Source organism: Callithrix jacchus, chromosome 13 (genome assembly GCF_049354715.1).
Source record: "Callithrix jacchus isolate 240 chromosome 13, calJac240_pri, whole genome shotgun sequence".
NCBI classification, from domain to species: Eukaryota; Metazoa; Chordata; class Mammalia; order Primates; family Cebidae; genus Callithrix; species Callithrix jacchus.
This window is the reverse complement of record NC_133514.1, coordinates 31,381,060-31,402,939: the sequence shown is the minus strand read 5'-3', so window position 1 is coordinate 31,402,939 and position 21,880 is coordinate 31,381,060. Positions and strand designations below refer to the sequence as shown.

Here is a 21,880-nt window from a genome sequence, read left to right as displayed (position 1 = left end):
CTGGTGCGATCTCGGCTCACTGCAACTTCCGCCTCCCAGGTTCAAGTTATTTTCATGCCTCAGCCTCCCAAGTAGCTGGAATTACAGGTGTGTGCCACCAAGCCCGGCTAATTTTTGTATTTTTAGAAGAAATGGAGTTTTACCATGTTGGCAGGCTGGTCTCAAACTCTTGGCCTCAGGTAATCTGCCCACCTTGGCCTCCCAATTTGCTAAAATTACAGGCGTGAACTACTGCGCCCAATCTTGACAGTATATATTTTTATACTGGGTTCTCCCATAGTTCCCCTCATCAGGTGTTGCTAGTATGCAGTGATGAGCCTTTCACTGCAGCTGGGAGGGAGGTGAAGGGCAAATCCAGGCATGGAGTTTACAGAGCCAGCCACCAGCTGAAGGTCTGGCTGATCGGGTGGTTCCAGGAATCACCTGGCCATGTAGGCTACTCGATTGGGCCCTAGCAAAGCCCTGTGTGCCTGCTTGGATATTTAATTTAGAGACCTGAGTTCTAGTCATATTTTAGCCATCTGGTTCTGGTGTGGCCTTTAAAAAGTCCTAGTTTGCCCTTCCCTAACTTAGGGTCGACTGTACCTGCCTTACTTGCTCAGTTGAGATGAAGCAGGCAGAGGCTCTTTAAACTGTGTTGCATGTCAGCTGTTAATATGAAAAGTATCTGCCCTTTTCCTACAGGCCTGCTGACTGTTGCCAGAAACTGTACCATCACGACATTTCTTGGGGATTCAGGCATGGTCTGGAACTAATCTGAGATCTGTGCCAGCTTCCTGGAGCTCTGGCCCAGACTTTCTGTATCAATTCCCATTCAGACCTGCCTGTATCAGCTGGCTGGTCTGCCTATCTACAGGTTTCCCGGGAACAAAGTTCATGTGAGCTGCAGAACATCTGGAAGAAGGCCAGCAAAATCTAGAACTGAGATTGGCTCCTGGAGTCTCCTGCCAGCTACAAACTGCCCTGGTGACTGGAAGACTGTACGCAGCCCTTACCAGCTTTACTTTGAGTAGCAGCTGGGGAAACTAAGGGAATGATGCTGTCCACTCGTGAATTAGCGCATGTGGCATGAACTTTATAGTATTGCCTGTGGTTTCTGTAACACGGAATCAATGGGAAATAGTTTAGCTGGGTGCAGCAGCTCATGCCTGTAAGCCAAGCACTTTGGGAGACCAAGGTAGTGCTGAAAGGGGTGGACCAAGCAAGAGGAAAAAAGGCTATGGGATGTGATTCTTCCCTGTGGACTTTCAAAATCGTTGATTAAAAAAAAGAAAAAAAAAAATAAACAAAACGATTAAATTAAAAAACAAGCGGAATTGGTTGAAATGAACAGAAATTTTCTAAATTAAAACTTGATGAAGGTACTTAAAAGCACAAGTCAATTTAAGCTAGTTTTGTCAAGAAATTTTGACTGTTGTCGTAGATACAGGATCTCAATATGTTGCCCAGGCTGGACTTGAACTTCAGCCTCAAGTGATCTTTTTGCTTTGACCTCCCAAATGCAAGGATTACAGGTATGAGCTGCCATGCCTGGCCTGATCTATTTGTTTAACCAAAATGTCTGCTTCCACGAACTACTTCTTGCTCTTCAAATAATACTTAGTCCATTTTCCGCCGCTGTAACAGAATACCACAGACTGGGCGGTGGTTCATGCTGGTAATCCCAGCACTTTGAGAGGCTGAGGTGGGCAGGTCACCTGAAGTCAGGAATTCAAGACTAGCCTGGCCAACATGGTGAAACCCCATCTCTACTAAAAATACAAAAAGTAGCCAGGTGTGGTGGGATGTGCCTGTAATCCCAGATACTCAGGAGGCTGAGACAGGAGAATTGCTTAAACCCAGGAGGCAGAGGTTGCAGTGAACCAAGATCGTGCCACTATACTCCAGCCTGGGTAACAGAGGGAGACTCCATCTCAAAAATAAAAAATAAAAAGCCAATAAGGCCCATGAAAACAAGAGATGTATTGGGGGCATCATCCCATCATACCATGACATGGACCAGCTCACCCTGTAAAGGTGTCACCTCTTAATACTGTTACAATGGCAATTAATTTTCTTTTTCTAAAAAACAGAGACATGTCTTGCTATATTACCCACATGGGTCTCAAACTCCTGGACTCAAGCAACCCTCCTGCCTCAGCCTCCCAAAGTGCTGAGATTACAGGAGTGAGCCACTGCACCTAGCTGGCAATCAATTTCAACAGCAGTTTTGGCAGGGACATTCAAACCATAGCAAATACACAATTCGTTCCATTTAATGCTTTACTCCCTAGTTATTTATTGATTCATCTTAGGGTCCCTGGCAAACAGTGAAAGACTTCGTCTTTGGCCTCCTTGACCTCTGCTAATTCATTCATTTAACAAACATTTGTTGAGATCCTGCAGTGCTTCAGACAATATACAACAGTGTGGACCCAGACCAGGAAGAGCTCAAAATAAACGATGAATCACAGATAGTACCCAGGTAAGAGCTATGACAGAGAATTATGTATGACATATTGTGTGACTGCAGCTGAGGAACCATAGAACTTCAGTGAGAGCATGAGTCAGCTTGACTAATGAAGTGACAATTGAGGTATTTTAAAATCTCTTTAGCCCAAATCATCTGACTCATTCATCTTCATCACTACATGCAAAGGAAAATAAAACCTATTGTGCTTCCCATTCAAATGAAAATATAGGTTGACAGTTCTGTCCTGGGTTGTCATTTTTTTCTTACCCATGTTTTCCCAGGAGATTGTGATATGGTGAAAGGTCACAGAATTTGGAATCAAAATTAGAATTGTCTACCACTTAGTGGCTATGACCTTTGGGCAAGTTACTTGACTTCTGTGGACCTTAGGGTCTTCCTCTGTTAAAACAGGGGTCCTCAACCCCTGGGGCCGTAGACTGGTGCTGGTCCATGGCCTGTTTGGAACTGGGCCACACAGCAAGCCGTAAGTGTCAAGCAGGAGATGCTTCATGTGTATTTACACTTGCTCCCCATCACTTGCATTACTGCCTGAGCTCCACCTCCTGTCAGATCAGTGGTGGCATTAGATTCTCATGGAAACATGAACCCTATTTTAAACTGCACACGGAAAGATCTAGTTTACGCACCCCTTATGAGTATCTAATGCTGGATGATCTGTCACTGTCTCCCATCATCCTCATATGGGACTGTCTCATTGTAGGAAAGCAAGCTCAGGGCTCCCACTTATTCTACATTATGGTGAGTTTTATAATTATTGTATCTTCCAAAGTAATAATAATAGAAATAAGTACACAATAAATCTAATGTGCTTGAATCATCCTGAAACCATCCTCACCACACTGGTCCATGGAAAAATTGCCTTTCATGAAATGGGCCCCTAATGCCAAAAATGTTGGGGACTGCTGTGTTAAAAGAGATTATAGGCTGGGTATGGTGGCTTATGCCTGTAATCCCAGTACTTTGGGAGGCGAGGTGGGTGGATCACTTGAGGCCAAGATTGGAGACCAGCCTGGCCAGAATAGTGAAACACTGTCTCTACTACAAATACAAAAATTAGCTGGGCATGGTGGTGCATACCTGTAATTCCAGCTACTCAAGAGGCCGAGGCAGGAGAATCACTTGAACGCAGGAGGTTATAGGTTGCAGTGAGCTGAGATTGCGTCACTGCACTCCAGCCTGGGCAACAGAGCAAGACTTCATCTAAAAAAAATTATAATAAGAATAGCAACTATGTGGCAGGCTGCTATCAGGATTAGCAATAATGTATACAAAATTACAGACGGTTGTACTGATGGCTCCCAGTGAATCAGACCTACTGGTGTTCCAGGTATTCCTGCCCTTGGGTAGGCTCCTTCCATACTGACTCTGGGCTTGGTCATGTGACTTGATGGCTAATGAGACATAACTGTGACCCAAGCAGAGACTCAATAAATATTTGCACATTGAGGCTTACACTCTGGGAACTCAGATGCCATGTAAAGAAATCCGGGCTACCCTACATAAAGCAAGAGGCCCAATCTTCCAGCTATCCCCACCAAGTGAGGCCATCTGGGACCTTCCAGCTCCAGTCAATCCACCAGCTGAATGCAGCTTCTTCAGTGGACCCAGGCAAGACCAGAACCACCCAGCCAGACCACAAAATCATGATAAATTACTGTGTTGTTTCAAGTCACTATATTTTAGGATGGCTTGCTAAGCATGAATGGACACACCAGTAGTTTTTAAATACTCATGTATACCTACTGTGAGCCAAACACTATGCTGGGCTTTAGGGAGACAGCAGTGAACAAGACCAATAGAGGCCTCCCTCTCATGGAGTTCACATTCTAGTAGGGAAGATGACCAGAAAAATAAAATGATTATGCCTTGTTTTGTGTACTATAAAGGACAAGGTTTATGAGCTGAAGCAGAGGAAACAGCAATTGCTTTTGATAAGGTGATCAGGGAAAACCTTTCTGAGATTAAATTCAAGCAGAAACTTAAAACTTGAGAAGAAAGTAGCCAGGCAAAGAGTCATAGAATAGGTCCTCAATAAATCACAGCTATTACTAGTAACAAAATTATTGATTGACATTTGTTATTTGTGTAATTGGTATACAGAAGGCATATATTTATATATATATATATAAAATCCTCATGTATATATATAAAATCATATATGTACTCCATATCTATCTACCTGTAAGTTAGAAAGAAGAAAGTCCCTTTTCTGTTACCTTACGGTCTTCCTCTAATGCCCACTATTGACAAAGCTTTGTAGGAATGCAGCTAGCAAAGAAATCCGTGAAAGGAGCATTGCAGAATTCCAGACACAGCATAAAAGAGAGGAGCATGCAAGGGCAGATTGGGAGCCGAGAAACGGCAGGCAAAAGGCTAAGAATTTATAAAGGAAAGAAGTTTAATTAACTGATAGTTCCGCATGACTGGGGAGGCCTCAGGAAACTTACAATCATGGCAGAAGGAGAGGCAAAAAGGGCCAAAAAACTAACTCCTGTTTTTCCAGCATCTGATTCAGCACAGCACTTGTTCTGAATCTCTGTTATTACTTTTAAGAAAGAATTTTTCTTTTAAAAAGGTTTCTGAATAAAACTGTTTTTGGCCAGGTATGATGGCTTACTCCTATAATCCCAGCACTTTGGAAGGCCGAGGCAGGTGGATTGTTTTGGGTTAGGAGTTCCAGACCAGCCTGACCAACAGTGGTGAAACCTCATCTCTATTAAAAATACAAAAAAATTAGCTGGGCATGGTTGCGCATGCCTGTAGTTTTGGCTACTTGGGAGGCTCAGGCAGGAGAATCGCTTGAACCCAGGAGGCAAAGGTTGCAGTGAGCTGAGGTCACACCACTGCACTCCAGCTCTGTCTCAAAAAAAAAAAAAAAACTGTTTTATGTATGTCAACATAATAAAATGACTATCAAGTATGTATTAGGTTGGTGCAAAAGTAATTGCGTTTTTTGCCATTGAAAATAATGGCAGGCCGGGCGCGGTGGCTCACGCCTATAATCCCAGCACTTTGGGAGGCCGAGGTGGGTGGATCACGAGGTCAAGAGATCGAGACCATCCTGGTCAACAAGGTGAAACCCCGTCTCTACTAAAAATACAAAAATTAGCTGGGCATGGTGGTGCATGCCTGAAATCCCAGCTACTCGGGAGGCTGAGGCAGGAGAATTGCTTGAACCCAGGAGGGGGAGGTTGCGGTGAGCCAAGATCATGCCATTGCACTCCAGTGTGGGTAACAACAGCAAAACTCTGTCTCAAAATAAATAAATAAATAAATAATAATGGCAAATATGTCCTCCATCAGAACACTATGGCAGGAACGTCTATCCCTATCTGTCCCAACATTGAGCAGACACTCAGTAAAAATGAATGAATGGGTGAGTGCATGGATGAATGGAACTTACAAGATCTGTCTTTCCAATGGCCAAGGAGCATCTGGTCCCCACACGAAGGCTATTGGACATCTGCACCGGACAGTCCTATTTTTGGTGTCTTTTCCTTTCTGAAAATAAAGTTGTGCTTTGGAGAATGAAAAAGAAAAAGAAGAAAAAAAGAAGGTAATGGCAAAAACCAAAATTACTTTTGCACTGGCCTAATATATAAACTACCTAGAGTAGCCACTAAAAGTTAATCTAAGAGATATACTTAAAAACACTATCACAAATAAAAAATGTAATTCTAAAAAATGTTCAAATAACCCACAGGAAGATGGAGGGAAAAAACCCATAAAGACAAAAACAGGGAAAACCAAGAGAAAACAAAATAGGAGATGTACACCAACATATTAATAACACCCATAAAAACCCTTGAAGAAACAAAAACCCTAGAGGGAAACCTAGGCTATACCATTCAGGACATAGGCATGGTCAAGGACTTCATGACTAAAACACGAAAAGAAATGGCAACAAAAGCCAAAATAGACAAACGGGATCTAATTAAATCAAAGAGCTTCCACACAGCAAAAGAAACCAGCATTACAGTGAACCGGCAACCAACAGAATGGGAAAAAATTTTTGCAATCTACCCATCCGACAAAGGGTTAATATCCGGAATCTACAAAGAACTTAAACAAATTTCCAAGAAAAAAACAACCTCATCAAAAAGTGGGTGAAGCATATGAACAGACACTTCTCAAAAGAAGACACTTATGCAGCCAACAAACATGAAAAAAAAAACTCATCATCACTGGTCATTAGAGAAATGCAAATCAAAACCACACTGAGATACCATCTCATGCCAGTTAGAATGGCAATCATTAAAAATATGGAGACAACAGATGCTGGAGAGGATGTGGAAAAATAGGAATGCTTTTACAATCTTGATGGGAGTGTAAATTAGTTCAACCATTATGGAAGACAGTGTGGTGATTCCTCAAGGATCTAGAACTAGAAATACCATTTGACCCAGTAATCTCATTACTGGGTATATACCCAGAGGATTATAAATCACTGTATTATAAAGACACATGCATGTATGTTTATTGTGGCACTGTTCACAATAGCAAGACTTGGAACCAACCCAAATGCCCATCAGTGATAGACTAGGTAAAGAAAATGCGGCACATATATACCATGGAATACTATGCTGCCATAAAAAGGATGAGTTTATGTCCTCTACAAGGACATGGATGAAGCCAGAAACCATCATTCTCAGCAAACTAACACAAGAACAGCAAACCAAACACCACATGTTCTCACTCATAAGTGGGTGTTGAACAATGAGAACACATGGACACAGGGAGGGGAACATCACACACTGGGGTCTGTGGGGGTGGGTGGGGGACTAGGGGAGGGATAGCAGAGGGTGGAGGTATAGGGGAGGGATAGCATCAGGAGAAATACCTAATGTAGATGGCGGGGTAATGGATGCAGCAAACCATCATGGCATGTGTATACCTATGTAACAAACCTGCATGTTCTGCTCCTATACCCGAGAACTTCAAGTATAATAATCATCATCATATTGCTCCCCACAGCCACCACCACCCAGTGGAATGGCCAACAGGGAACCTGCATGTGTCCTGAGCCAGGAGGTGCAGCAGAAAATTGAGAAACCATATGACGCAGACCAGGAGCAGATCAATGGATCACCAGTGGATCCCCAGTGGATCACCAGCCAGTGTGGAAAGGATGTGGGCTGGCCCCAGCTTGGGCACGAGAACTTAGAAAACTTGCTCAAGGAGGGCACGGAGATATGTGAGCTCATTAACGCATGAAGCCCCGAGGGGCAGGGCCCAGTTAAAAAGATCCAGGCTTCCACCATGGCCTTAATGCAGATGGAGCAGATATCTCAGTACCTGCAAGCAGCGGAGTGCTGTGGCATTAACACCACTGATGTCTTGCAAACTGTTCACCTCTAGGGAGGAAAGAGCATGGCCTGTGTGCGTGATGAACCTGGGTGTGCTGGCAGTAGCCTAGGACAGTGGGCTCTTCTCTGGGGATTCCAGATGGTTCCCTACGAAAGCCAAGGAGAATCCTTGGAACTTCTCAGACAACCAGCTACAAGAGGGCAGGACATGATTGGGTTACAGATGGGCACCAACTGCGTGTCTCAGGTTGGCATGACCAGCGATGGGGTGTCACACTAGATCCTCTGATCTGAAGACTAAGCTCTGATTTTTTTTCTCTTGCCCTAATTCCTATCTAAGGGGGTCTGGGGAGTCATGCCCCACAAACCATAAATTATCATCAGATGGGTTTTATTTAACCCCGTATATTGTGACTGACTTTCCAACCTGACTGTGGAATAACATTACCATACAAGGAAGAAAATAAAAATATTTTATCCCAAAACATGTTTCTTTGCCATATCTTCATATGGCCTGCACAGTTGTCCTTTGTGGGGAAAATTTTGCATCTGTAAAGATTCTCTATTAACATAGCTACACCTTTTTTTTTCCCAGGCCCTCCCAATCCTAAAGAGATGAAAAGTCTAGCACCTTTTCGTTGTTGCTGAGATGGAATCTTGCTCTGTCGCCCAGGCTGGAGTGCAGTGGCATGATCTCCACTCACTGCAACCTTTGCCTCCCAGGTTCAAGATTCTCCAGCCTCAGCCTCCCAAGTAGCTGGGATTGTAGGCATGTGTCACCACGCCCAGCTGATTTTTGCATTTTTAGTAGAGATAGGGAACCTAGGTTTCAGGCAATCTCCGCCTCGCATGTTCAAGTGACTTTTACTTGATTCTTGTGCCTCAGTCACCCAAGTTGCTGGGATCACAGGTGCGTGCCACCATGCCTGGCTAGTTTTTGTATTTTTAGTAGAGACGGGGTTTCACCATGTTGGCCAGGCTGGTCTCAAACTCCTGACCACAAGTGATCTGCCACCTCAGACTCCCAAAGTGTTGGGATTACAGGCATGGTCCACCACACCAGGCCTGGGGATCAGAGTTTTTAAGGACAACTTTAAAAGCCTTAAAAGTGAGCTGTGAGTGCTGATCGGTCAGGTCAGAGATGAACTCACAGGTAGTTGAAGATGTCTTCTTGCGCTGAGTCAGTTCCTGGGTGGGGCCCACAAGATCAGATGAGCCAGTTTATTGATCTGGGTGGCGCCAGCTGATCCATCAAGCGCAGGGTCTGCAAAATATCTCAAGCACTGATTTTAGGAACAGTTTAGGGAGGGTCAGAATCTTGTAGCCTCCAGCTGCATGAGTCCTAAACCATAATGTCTAATCTTGTGGCTAATTTGTCAGTCCTACAAAGGCAGTCTAGTCCCCAGGCAAGAAAGAGGTTTGTTTTGGGAAAGGGCTATTGCCCAGGCTGGAGTGCAATGGCACCATCTCGGCTCACTGTAACCTCCACCTCCCACATTCAAGCTATCCTCCTGCCTCAGTCTCCTGAGTCGCTGGGATTACAGGAGCCTGTACCCTGTACAGGGCCTGTACCATGCCCAGCTAATTTTTGTATTTTTAGTAGAAATTGTGTTTCACCGTGTTGGCCAGGTCTCGAACTCCCGACCTCAGGTGATTCAGGCCTCAGCCTCCCAAAGTGCTGGAATTACAGACATGAGCCACCATGCCCTGCCCTATCTTTGTTATAAGCTATAAACTAAGTTCCTCTCAAAGTTAGTTCAGGTTTCGCCCAGGAAGGAACAAGGACAGCTTAAAGTCAGAACCAAGATGGAGTTGGTTAGATCTCTTTCACTGTCTCAGTCATAATTTTGTAAAGGCGGCTTTACTTCTCCCACAGCTTTGGCTACAGGGACTTAATTGATAGGGAGGGGCCTGTGGCAGCTGCTACCCCAGCCACTGCTGCACCATGCTCACCACACATCTGGGGTAGCCTTGCCTGGCAGAAGCCCTCTGGCTTCTCATTTTCCATTCCCCTCACTATGGCTAGGAGTGGGGGTGAGGGAACAGAGGAAGGAGGGCTGCCTACCATGGTCTGGGGCTTGAGGAATATGAGTTGTTGGTTTAAATTTTAAAAACCCAGGGCAGGTGCAGTGGCTCATGCCTGTAATCCCAGCACTTTGGGAGACCGAGGCAGGCTGATCACCTGATGTCAGGAGTTTAAGAGCAGCCTGGTCAACATGGTGAAATCCCGTCTCCACTAAAAAAATACAAAAATTAGCCGGGTATGGTGGCGGGTGCCTGTAATCCCAGCTACTTGAGAGGCTGAAGCAGGAGAGCTGCGCCATTGCACTCCAGCCTGGGCAACAAGAGTGAAACTCCGTCTCAAAAATTAAAAAAATAAAAAATAAAGTGAGTCTCCCCTAGATGGCATATAGTTTGATCATGTCTTTTTTATCCTTCTGCCGTATTATCTTTTGATTGAAGTGTTTAATCAATTTATATGTAATGTAATTATTGATAAGGTAGGATTTTTATCTGCCATTTTGCTATTTGTTTTCTATATTTCTTATGGCATTTTGTTGTTCTTCTATTCCTTTATTACTGCCTTCTTTTGTGTTATTTTCTCATGTACCATTTTAATTCTCTTGTCATTAATTTTTTCCTTTTTTTTTAGAAATGGGATCTTGCTATGTTGCCCAGGCTAAACTTGAACTCCTAAGTTCAAGCGATCCTCCTACCTCAGCCTTCCAAATAGCTAGGACTATAGGTATGTGCCATCACACCCAGCTGTTATCATTTCTCTTACTATATTTTCTATTTATTTTCTGTTGTCCTTGTAATTACAGTTAACATCTTAATTTCTAACAATCTACTTTAAATTTATACCAACTTAATTTGAATAGCATACAAGAACTTTGTTCCTATATAGTTCTACTACTTCCCCACTAGTTTGTGCTATAATAGTCATACAAAATAAGCCCAATACAGTTTTATAATTATTGCTTATCCAGTTATCTTTTAAATCAGGTAGAAGGAAAGGTTTACAAACGAAAAAAACATTTATAATGTCTTTTATATTTACCTATATAGAAGGTACCTTTACTAGTGTGCTTTATTCCTTTGTGTGGGTCAGAATTACTGTCTATTTCATTTGTACAGGTTCTCATTCAGTCACCCAGCCTGGAGTGCAGTGGTGTAATCATAGCTCACTGCAGCTTCGAACTCCAGTGCTTAAGTGATCTGCCTGCCTCATCCTTCCAAAGTGTTGAGATTACAAGCATGAGCCACCATGCCACCATGCCTAACCCACAGTTTTGTTTCCTTTCTTTTCTTTTTTGTTTGAGTCTCACTCTTTCTCCCAGGCTGGAGTGCAGTGGCACCATATCAGCTCACTGCAACCTCCGTCTCCTGGGTTCAAGCAATTCTTCTGCATCAGCCTTCAGATTACAGGTGCCTACCACTGTGCCCAGCTAATTTTTTAATATTTTTAGTAGAGATGGGGTTTCATGTTGGCCAGGCTGGTCTCGAACTTTTAACCTAAGGTCATCCACCCACCTCGGCCTCTCAAAGTGCTGAAATTACCGGTGTGAGCCACCACATCCTGCCCAGTTTTTTTTGTTTTTAACCAGTGAATGTCTTTCTCCTTCACTTTAAAGGAGAGCTTTCCTGGATATAGAATTATTGACTGCATACTTTTTAATTTTGGTACTTCCTATGTCAACCCAGTACCTTCTGGTCTCCATGATTTCTGATGAGAAATTCTCTGTTAATCTTACTGAGGCTTTACTGTATGTGACAAGGCACTTCTCTCTTGCTGCTTTCAAGATTCTCTTTGTCTTTGTCTTCAGCAGTTAGATTAGGATGTTTTTAAGTGTTGATCTCTTTAAGTTTATCTTACTTGGAGTTTGGTGAGGTCTGGATGTGTGTATTAATGTTTTTCATCATATTTGTGAAGTTGTAGGTCATTATTATTTCAGATATTAATTATGCCCCATTCTCTCTCTCCTCTCTTCTGGAACTCCCATTATGGTATAGGCTGATACGCTTGATGGTGGCTGAAAGATATCCGAGTCTCTGTTTATTTTGATTCATTTATTTTCTTTCTGTTCCTCAGACTGGATTATCTCAATTGACCTATTTTCAAGTTTGCTGTTGTACCCCTTTAATGAGTTTTTTATTTCAGGTTTTGTACTTTTCAACTTCAGAATTTCTATCTGGTTCTTTTTTAATTTCTATATTATCATTGATACTGTACATATGGTGACACATTGTTCCCATGCTTTCCTTTAGTTCTTTAGACATATTAGTTCTTTGAACATATTTATAATAGCTGATTTAAAGTATTTGTCTAGTAAGTATAACGTCTGGGCTTCCTAAGGGACACTGGCACCATATTACCTTTTTTGACCTAGTCTTATAAGTCAAGTAGCATCATTTTGTTCAGGCAGTCACAGAAGTCCGCCCAATTTCAACTGGAGAGTGGCAAGTCTCTGGAAGAGCAAGTGGGACCAGAAATGCTTCTGTGACTATTTGTGGAAAATATAATCTGCCAGATTTACTGTTTTGGAAAATTAAGTCACTAATGGCAGCACTGCTTATAGTCAAGTCACCAGTTCAATACACTTCTCAGTCTGCATTAGTACCATAAAGCACATATATGAAGATGATTTTTTTTTTTTTTGAGATGGAGTCTTGCCCTGTCACCCAGGCTAAAGTGCAATGGTGTGATCTTGGCTCACTGCAACCTCTGCCTCCCAGGTTCAAGTGATTCTCCTGCCTCAGCTTCCTGAGGAGCTGGGACTACAGGCATGTGCCACCATACACAGCTAATTTTTGTAATTTTAGTAGAGATGAGGTTTCATCATATTGGCCAGGCTGGTCTTGAACTCCTGACCTTGTGATCTGCCTACCTCAGCTTCCCAAAGTGCTGGGATTACAGGCGTGAGCCACCACACCAGGTCATTAAGATGATTTTTAAGATGTGAGCCTTAAACTACTTCCGGGGCCTTGTAGAGTTGTAGTGGCCAAGCATTTTTATAGTAAAGTATTTCTCTTTTGTATAACAATTAGGATATTACATTTATTTTCTGCATGAAATAATGGTTAAATTTTATAATTTTTCATTGAAGTATAACATCTTCAGTGTATAGCTCAAGGAATTTTTTCAAAGTAATAGTACTTTTTGTTATCTCAGTTTCTACTAGTCAGGAATTCAAGAGCAGCTGAGTCGGGTGGTTCTGGCTCAGAGTCGCTCACCCGGTTGCAGTCAGATGTCGGCTGGGACTGCAGTCATTTGCAGGCTTAACTGGGACTGGAGGATTCACTTTCAATGTGGTTCACATGACTGGCAAGTTGGTGCTGGCTGGTGGTTGGGGGCCTCAATTCCTTTCTCCGTGGGGCTCTCCCTGTGTTTCTTTTTGAGTGTCCTGACAATATGGTGGATGGATTCCCAGGGAGCAAATAATCCCAGAGACCAAGGTGGAATTAGCAATACCATTTATTATCTAGCCTTGAAAGTCACATGCCTCCTGGGCAGGCATGATGGCTCACTCCTGTAATCCCAGCACTTCGCTGGCCGAGGCAGGTAGATCACAAGGTCAGGGGTTCAAGACCAGCCTGGCCAATATGGTGAAACCCTATCTCTACTAAAAACACCAAAAAATTAGCCAGGCATGGTGGCACATGCCTGTAATCCCAACTACTCAAGAGGCTCAGGCAGGAGAATCGCTTGAACCAGAGAGGCGGAGGTTGCAGTGAGCCGAGATTGCATCACTGCACTCCAGCCTGGGCAACAGAGCAAGACTCCGTCACAAAAAAAGAAAAAAGAAAAGAAAAAGAAAGCCATATGCCATCATTTCTACCATATTCTATTGCCCACACAGGGCCAACTCTGATTCACTCTGGGAGGGGACTACGCAAGGGCATGAATACCAGGGGGCTAGGATTACTGGGGGATGGCTACCACATTGCCTCCTAGTTGCATTCTATTCTGGGTTCCATAGTCACGTCAGTGTCTTGCATCACCTCTTTTTTTTTGAGATGGAGTTTCACTCTTGTCACCCAGGCTGGAGTGCAGTGGCACAGTCTCGGTTCATGTGCACCACTTCTTAACTTCCTGTGTCTTGAATGTTGCATTGGTATTTTCCAACAATCACCCTTGGCTCCTCAAGGCTGTGCCCTCCTTAGTATCTTTGAGTTCCGAGAACACTGTTTATTATTAGCCAAGCAATAATTCCCATTGCCAAAGCTCCAAGGTTCATCTATCTGTCTGGAGGTTTCAAATAGACAAGGATGTGTTAATGACATAGTATGTTATCTGTTAAGTTTTGACAGGCAGCATGGAAATGTGACTTTTTAAACAGAAAAAATAAAATTGTAATTTTATTCTTAAACAACCACAATTACTTACTAATGTCATGTGTGCCTGTTGGGCACAGCACAGTTCCTCAAACCGTGGACTCAAATTAGACATTGCCATTCACATTTGCTGTTCCACATTGCTATTTACACACTACTTGCTTTTTTAATAAAAGGAAACATTTTCATTTTAAATTAAAAAATTTTTTTAAATAAAAGAAAACATTGATGAACATTTTGTTTTCAATTTTGCACCACTATTAAAGATATTCCAAAGAACGTCTCATACAAATATCCTTGTTCATATGTGGGAGTGTTTCACAACAGTTTATTAAAACTGGAATTTCTGGCTCTTTTTTTTTTTGGCATTTCCAATCTTACTAGGTAATTCTGAGTTGTTCTCCATAGTAATTAACTCATTTATGCTCCTAAAGTGTTTAAGAATTTTCCTTTTCTCCATTCTTGCCAAGTTGAGTATTATTAAACTTCTCCGTATCTGCCAATCTGATGGGTGTGAATTGCATCTCATTTTTTTAAAAAATCGGGGTAAAATACATCTAACATAACATATACCTGCATATCTCTCTCTCTCTCTCTCTCTCTCTCTCTCTCTTTCTCTCTCTCTCTCTCTTTTGAGATGGAGTTTTACTCTTGTTACCCAGGCTGGAATGCAATGGCACAATCTTGGCTCACCGCAACCTCTGCCTCCCAGATTCAAGTGATTCTCCTGCCTCAGCCTCCAAGTAGCTGGGATTACAAGCACACACCACCATGTCCAGCTAATTTTGTATTTTTAGTAGAGGTGAGGTTTCTCCATGCTGGTCAGGCTGTCTCAAACTCCTGACCTCAGGTGATCTGCCCACCTTAGCCTCCCAAAATGCTGGTGGCATGAGCCACCGTGCCCGGCCCTGCATCTCATTTTTTCCCCAATTTTAAATACAGTTTCATTTAAGACATTCCATCTTCCACTTACAATACAATGCTTATAAAGTGCAGTATTATTTCCTTCCCTTGGGCACATGTTCCATATTCAAGGATTGAGAATGCCCAGTAATTTCCTATGCAGCTGAACATTAAAGCTGCCACAGAATCTGCTATAAATTTCAGTCTTCCATGTTTTCACTGTGTGGAACAATGCTACATCTTTTCTTGGGTTGGCTTAATCAACCTCTTCAATGGTGGGCCCTGAGGAAGCACCATCAGAGGGAGGAGCTCCACCACCAGGGAATCCCCCAGGCATTCCTCCTGGAGTGCCTCTTGCACTCTGGTACAGCTTGGTAATGATGGGGTTGCAGACTATCTCCAGCTCTTTCTGTTGAGGTTCAGTTTCTTCCTTCACTGCAGTCTGATTCTTATCAAGCCTATTGATAATTTCATTACACTTGTCAAAAGCCTTCTGTTTGTCCACATCATTCATCTTGCCTCGAAGTTTGTCATCTTCAACAGTTGCTTTCATGTTGAATGCATGGGACTCAAGTGAATTCTTGGATGACAACTTCAGCTTTGCACTTCTCAGCTTCCTGGACCGTAGCTCAATATCTTCCATGTCCAAATGGCTCCTGTCATTAGTGATGGTGATCTTGTTCTGTACTCTTGTCCACAGCAGAGACATTGACGATGCCATTGACATCAGTGTCAAAAGTGACTTCAGTCTGAGAAACACCGTGGAGGACAGGAAGTATGCCTGTGAGCTCAAACTTGCCAATCCACAGAGACAGAAAGTAGATTAATGTTTTCTAGAGGGGAGAATAGGAGAATGGAGAATGATGGCTAGTGGATATGGAATTTCTTTTCAGGTTGATCAAACTATTATAATTTTTTATTATTTGTTTGTTTGCTTTTGAGAGGGAGTTATGCTCTTGTCGCCCAGGCTGGAGTGCAGTGGCACATTCTCGGCTCACTGCAACCTCCATCTCTGCCTCCCAGGTTCAAGTGATTCTCCTGCCTCAGCCTCCCGAGTAGCTGGGACTATAGGTGCGCACCACCACGCCTGGCTAATTTTATATTTTTGGTAGAGATGGGTTTCACCATGATGGCCAGGCTGATCTCAAACTCCTGACCTCAAGTGATCTGCCCACCTCAGCCTCCTAAAGTGCTGGGATTACAGGCATGAGTCACCGTGCCTGGCCAAATTTTTGTAATATTGGAAAATAGTGGTAGTTGTATGTCACTGTGTATATATCAAAACACATCAAATTGTATACTTTAAAAGAATGGAGTTTATTGTATGTTAATAATAGCTCAATAAATTTGTGATAAAATAAGAAGAAACTGCATCTCAAAATTCTTTCTCCTGTGTTTCTTTTACATGTCACACTTAGATATGGAAATGGCTTTTTCACTAAGAAAACCAATCTGGAGACCTTGTGATGTGCTTTGGATGTTTGCTATCTCCAAACCTCATGTTGAAATTTGATTCCCAGAGGTGAAATTGGGACCTGTGGAAGGTGATTTGATCATGAAGGCAGATTGCTCACGAATGGCTTAGCACCATTCCCTCGGTGAAGAGTGAGTTCTTGCTCAGGTAGCTGATAGAGAGCTGGTTGTTTAAAAGACTCTGGGACCTTCCTCTTCACTCTCTTGCCATGTGATACACTGCTCCCCTTCACCTCCCACCAAGATTGTAAGCTCCCTAAGGCTCATACCATAAGCGAGATGTTTGCACCACGCTTCCTGTACAGCCTGCAGAACCATGAGCCAAAATAAACATCTTTTCTTCATAAAAAATTTTTTTTCAAAGCCCCAAAACTTGCCAGAGAGGTTGTAATCCTTGGAGGTCATGGAGCACTCACCTTTATAAACCTGAATAAGCACACTAGGCTGGTTGTCAAAGTAGGCAGTGAAGTTCTTTTTTTTTCTTTAAGACGGAGTCTTGCTCTGTTGCCAGGCTGGAGTGCAGTGGCATGATCTCGGCTCACTGCAATCTCTGCCTCCCGGGTTCAAGCGATTCTCATGCCTCAGCCTCCCAAGTAGCTGGGACTCCAAGTGTGCTACCACACCCAGCTAATTTTTATATTTTTAGTAGAGACGGAGTTTCATCACGTTGCCCAGGCTGGTCTTGAACTCCTGACCTCAAGTGATCTGCCCACCTCAGCCTCTCAAAGTGCTGGGATTACAGGCATGAGCCACTGTGCCTGGCATTCCAGCTGTAGATTTGACTTCAAAGATCCCATTCTCAATAGTGAGGATTGACACATCAAAAGTGCCACCTCCCAGGTCAAAGATCAGCAAAATGATTTCAGCTCCAATCTTTTTTGTCTAAACCATAAGCAGCAGCAGCAGCAGCAGCAACAGCAGCAGTTGGCTCATTGATAATTCTAAGTACATCAGGACCAGCAATACTTCCAGCATCTTTGGTAGCCTGATGCTGAGAGTCATTGAAGTCAGCTGGCACTGTGGCCACACACAGCATTGGTAACTGTTTTCCCAAGAATAGCTTCTGCAATGTCCTTCATCTTTGTCAGAATCATAAAGGACCTCTCTGTGCAGAAGCTTTTTGTCTTTCTGCTGTCTCCTCCTTGACTTTGGCCTGCCAGCATCATTCACCACCATGAAGGGCCAATGCTTTATATCTCACTGGGCAAAAGCATCTGCAGCCAATCAGATATTTGGCACTAAAAGCTGTGTTGGTGGGGTTCATTGCAACTTGATTCTTTGTGGAATTACCAACCAATCATTTAGTGTCTGTAAAGGCAACACAGTTTGCACTAATTTGGTTTCCCTTATCATTGGCAATTATCTCTACTTTTCATGTTGGAAAACACCCACACAGCCAAGATCAGCACCAACTGTAGTCCCTTAGACATGGTTGCTGGTGTGTAGCTCCAGCTTGGATTACGAAAAAAGACACAGGAACCCCAAGAGCTGCAGCCACGTTCCATTAGCTGCATCTGTTTTTTGTTTTTGAGACAGAGTTTCACCCTTGTTGTCCAGGCTGGAGGGCACTGGGGCAATCTCGGATCACTGCAACCTCTGCTTCCTGGGTTGAAGTGATTCTCCTGCCTCAGCCTCCTGAATAGCTGGGATTACAAGTGTGTGCACCATGCCCAGCCAAGTTTTTGTATTTTTAGTAGAAACAGAGTTTTACCATATTGGTCAGGATGGTCTCAAACTCCCAATCTCAAGTGATCCACCCACCTCAGCCTCCCAAAGTGCTGGGATAACAAACATGAGCCACCACACCCAGCCTCCATGTGCTATTTCTTAATCATGTAGCCTTTTCTGTTTTTACAGGGAAAGGAGTAAGACACGGAGCATGGATGATCAAGAGGTCGTCATCCTTGATCACCACGTGGCAGGTAGACACCATGAGAACCCAGAGAGCAGGAAGTACAGGCAGACTTTGGCTGAGGACCGGGCCAGGAATTCTCTGTCTTGTGGTTCACCGGTGGTTGCTTCCTCTTGGTTACAGGAAGAAGAAGGAACTAAGAGTACATGAGTACATGACATGCAATTTAATGCACAGGAAACTGTCGGGCACATTGTATAGATAGCGTTAAATCCTCCCAGCAACCCCGTGAAACAGGTGGTACAATTCCCATTCTCTGGATCAAAAAAAAAAAAGTTACCTTGTCTCTACTAAAAATACAAAATTGGCCGGGGGAGGTGGCTCACACCTGTAATCCCAGCACTTTGGGAGGCCGAGGTCGGTGGATCACGAGGTCGAGAGATCGAGACCATCCTGATCAACAAGGTGAAACCCCGTCTGTACTAAAAATACAAAAATTAGCTGGGCATGGTGGTGCGTGCCTGAAATCCCAGCTACTCAGAGAATTGCTTGAACCCAAAAGGTGGAGGTTGTGGTGAGCCGAGATCGTGCCACTGCACTCCAGTCTGGGTAACAACAGCGAAACTCCATCTCAAAAAAAAAATAATTTAGCCACAGGAGGAGGTCAGGTAGGAAAGAGGATAGAGTGAGAAAAAGAGTGCATCAATACCTTCAGGTCAAACATGATTTTAATAACTGAGCAGAAGAACAAGCCTCTGCAGAGGTATGAGGAAGGGGCCAGGTCCACCGAAGCCACAGTGTGGCAGCTAACATGATTCACCACTGTTGAGAGGGGAAGAAGAGGATGGAAACATGTCTGCAGACCTTAGCACCAGGAGCATCTTGGGTGATGACACTGATTGGGGTGAAGAATGAGCAGGAAAGGAGGCCATGGGACAGTGAGTATGGACCATTCTTTGGAGTTTAGTTGCAAAGAGGATATGAGTGGCAATGACGTGCTAAGGCTCTGTGTGTGTGTGTGTGTGTGTGTGTGTGTGTGTGTGTGTCTTTATTGTTTGTTCTAATGAACATGACTTGTGCATATTATGGAATCAGTAGAAAAGATTTGAAAGAGGCCAGGTACAGTGGCTCACACCTGTAATCTCAGCAATTTGGGAGGCCGAGGCGGATGGATCACCTGAGGTCAGGAGTTTAAGACCTGTTGACCAACATGGTGAAACCCCATCTCTACTAAAAATACAAAAAATTAGCTGGGTGTGATGGCACATGCCTGTAATCCCAGCTACTTGGGAGGCTGAGGTAGGAAAATCACTTGAACCGAGGAGGTGGAGGTTGCAGTGAGCCAAAATTGTGCCATTGCACTCCAGCCTGGGCAAAAAGAGCAAAACTCTGTCTCAAAAAAAGAAAGAAAGAAAAAGAAAAGCTCTGAAAGAGCTGGAATCGAGATGGGAGAGTGAAGGGATGATAGACAGTTCTATGTTTCTACCAAGGACTCTTGGCCAAGACCCAAGGCAGGAATGAGAGCCTCGCCTTTGATGGGAGGAATGGCAACCCCTGCCCTAACAAGAGGCAAGGAGAGGAAAAGGCGAGCCTTTCATTTGGTGTTGGGAAGAAGAGGCAACTATTGTCTCAAACACTTTGATTTCTCTGAATCTTAGCAGCGAGGTCAGCCTGAGAGTGAGAGGATCTGAGCAGAATGCAGTGGACTTGAAATCGTGCTTGCATGAGTAAGAAAGTGAGTGGACTGGCAAAGCCTAATAGTGTCACCCTGAAGGTCCAGTGGACCATTCGTGGAAAGGAACAAACCTGATTAGGGTCAAAGTGAAATCTGCCTGATATCCATGAATATAACCTGAAAAAGGGCACTAGACACGCAGAGATGAAAAGAATCAGTCCTTGCTTTCCAGGGCTTATTGTCCATTGGAAAATTTCAAGGACACAGGTTGTTAGGATAAGGATTAGGTTTGGCTAGGAGTAAAGGAGAAGCCCCCCCAAAATAAAAGTTTCTTTTTCTCTCAGAAATAATGTATGTAGTATCCCAGAGCTAGTGTGGCACATCACAGTGTTGTGAATGGAGACTTCTCTCTTGTTGCCCTAATATGTATGGCTTCCAATCCCAAGATATCTCATGGTCTTAGGTGGCTGCCATAGCTCCAGCCATTGCACTGCTATTCCAACCAAGAGAAATGTGGAAGAAAGAATTGGCAAAGGCCACATGCCAGTTATCTTTTATAGGGTTTCCTGGAAGCTGTCATCTCACTGGCCAGAACTTTATGATTTTTTCTGAGATGGAGTCTCATTCTGTCACCCAAGCTGGAGTGCAGTGGCACAGTCATGGCTTACCAAAGCCTCGACCTCCCAGGTTCAATGATCCTCCCGCTCCAGCCTTCTGAGTAGCTGGGACTTCAAGCTATGCCACTACACCCAGCTATTTTGTAGTTTTACAGAGGCAGGGTTTCACTATATTGCTTAAGGCTGATCTCAGATTCCTGGGCTTAAGTGATCCTCCTGCCTTGGCCTCCCAAAGTGCTGGGATTACAGGTGTGAGTCACTGCGTCTGCCCCTGAACTGAATCATATTACCACATCTAGCAGTAAGGGACCCTGGCAAATGTCAACTTTATTCCATTTAGCAATGTGCCAAACATAACACTTGGGGGAGGGGATCTTAACTACCAAGGAAGAGGGAAGGAGTAGAAATCAGAGATCACTAACTGTCTCTTCCATATAGATAAATGAACAGATGAGTGAGGCAAGGCACAGTGGCTCATGCCTGTAATGCCAACACTTTGGGAGGCTGAGGCAGGAGGATTGCTTGAGCCCAGGAATTAGAGACCAGGCTGGACAACATAGTAAGGCCTCATCTCAACTAATTTTTTTTTTTTAATTAGCTGGGCATGGTGGCACATGCCTATAGTCCCAGCTACTTGGGAGGCTGAGGTGGGAGGATTGTTTGAACCTTAGAGGTTGAAACTGTAGTGAGTTGTGATTGTGCCACTGCATTCTAGTCTGGATGACACAGCAAGACCCTGCCTCAAAAACAAAACAAAACAAAACAAAACAAAACAAAACAAAACACAAAACACAAAACCCAACCAACTAACCAGCAAACAGCTGAGTACAATGCAGTGATACAGGCTGAGAACCAAGTACAGAAAAGGGAGACATCAACTCAGCTTGAAGCAGTCAAGAAAAGCTTCAGAGAGCTCAAGTTGGGATCCTTTGGGTGCAATTTACAGAAACCATGAGGCATACAGTGAATTGACCCTTCATTGTCTCTTCTCTTCTTCTGCCATAGAATAGGATCTCAGCTGTCCAACTAAGAGCTGTATTCCCAGACTCTCTTGCAGCTAGGTGGCGTTATTATTAAGTTCTGGCCAGTGAGCTGTGAGCAGAAGTAGTGTATACCATTTCTGAGTCTTGCCCTTCTAAATCCTGAGTATATGCCTCCCTGGTATGTAGGTGTGGCGCTGGCAGCTAGCTTTGATCTTGCAGAGAAAAGCAACACTTTAAGGCATGGACTGCTGGGAAACAGACA

At 43.7% G+C, this 21,880-nt stretch overlaps 3 pseudogenes; 1 reads left to right on the top strand and 2 right to left on the bottom strand.

Annotated features, from left to right (window-relative positions):
- The first annotated feature begins 7,444 nt into the window (after window positions 1–7,444).
- Window positions 7,445–8,075, top strand: LOC100405298 (transgelin-2 pseudogene; annotated as a pseudogene).
- On the bottom strand, window positions 7,596–16,965 carry LOC144578831 (heat shock cognate 71 kDa protein pseudogene; annotated as a pseudogene).
- LOC100404932 (heat shock cognate 71 kDa protein pseudogene) lies at window positions 16,818–19,224 on the bottom strand (annotated as a pseudogene).
- Between the last annotated feature and the right edge of the window lie 2,656 nt (window positions 19,225–21,880).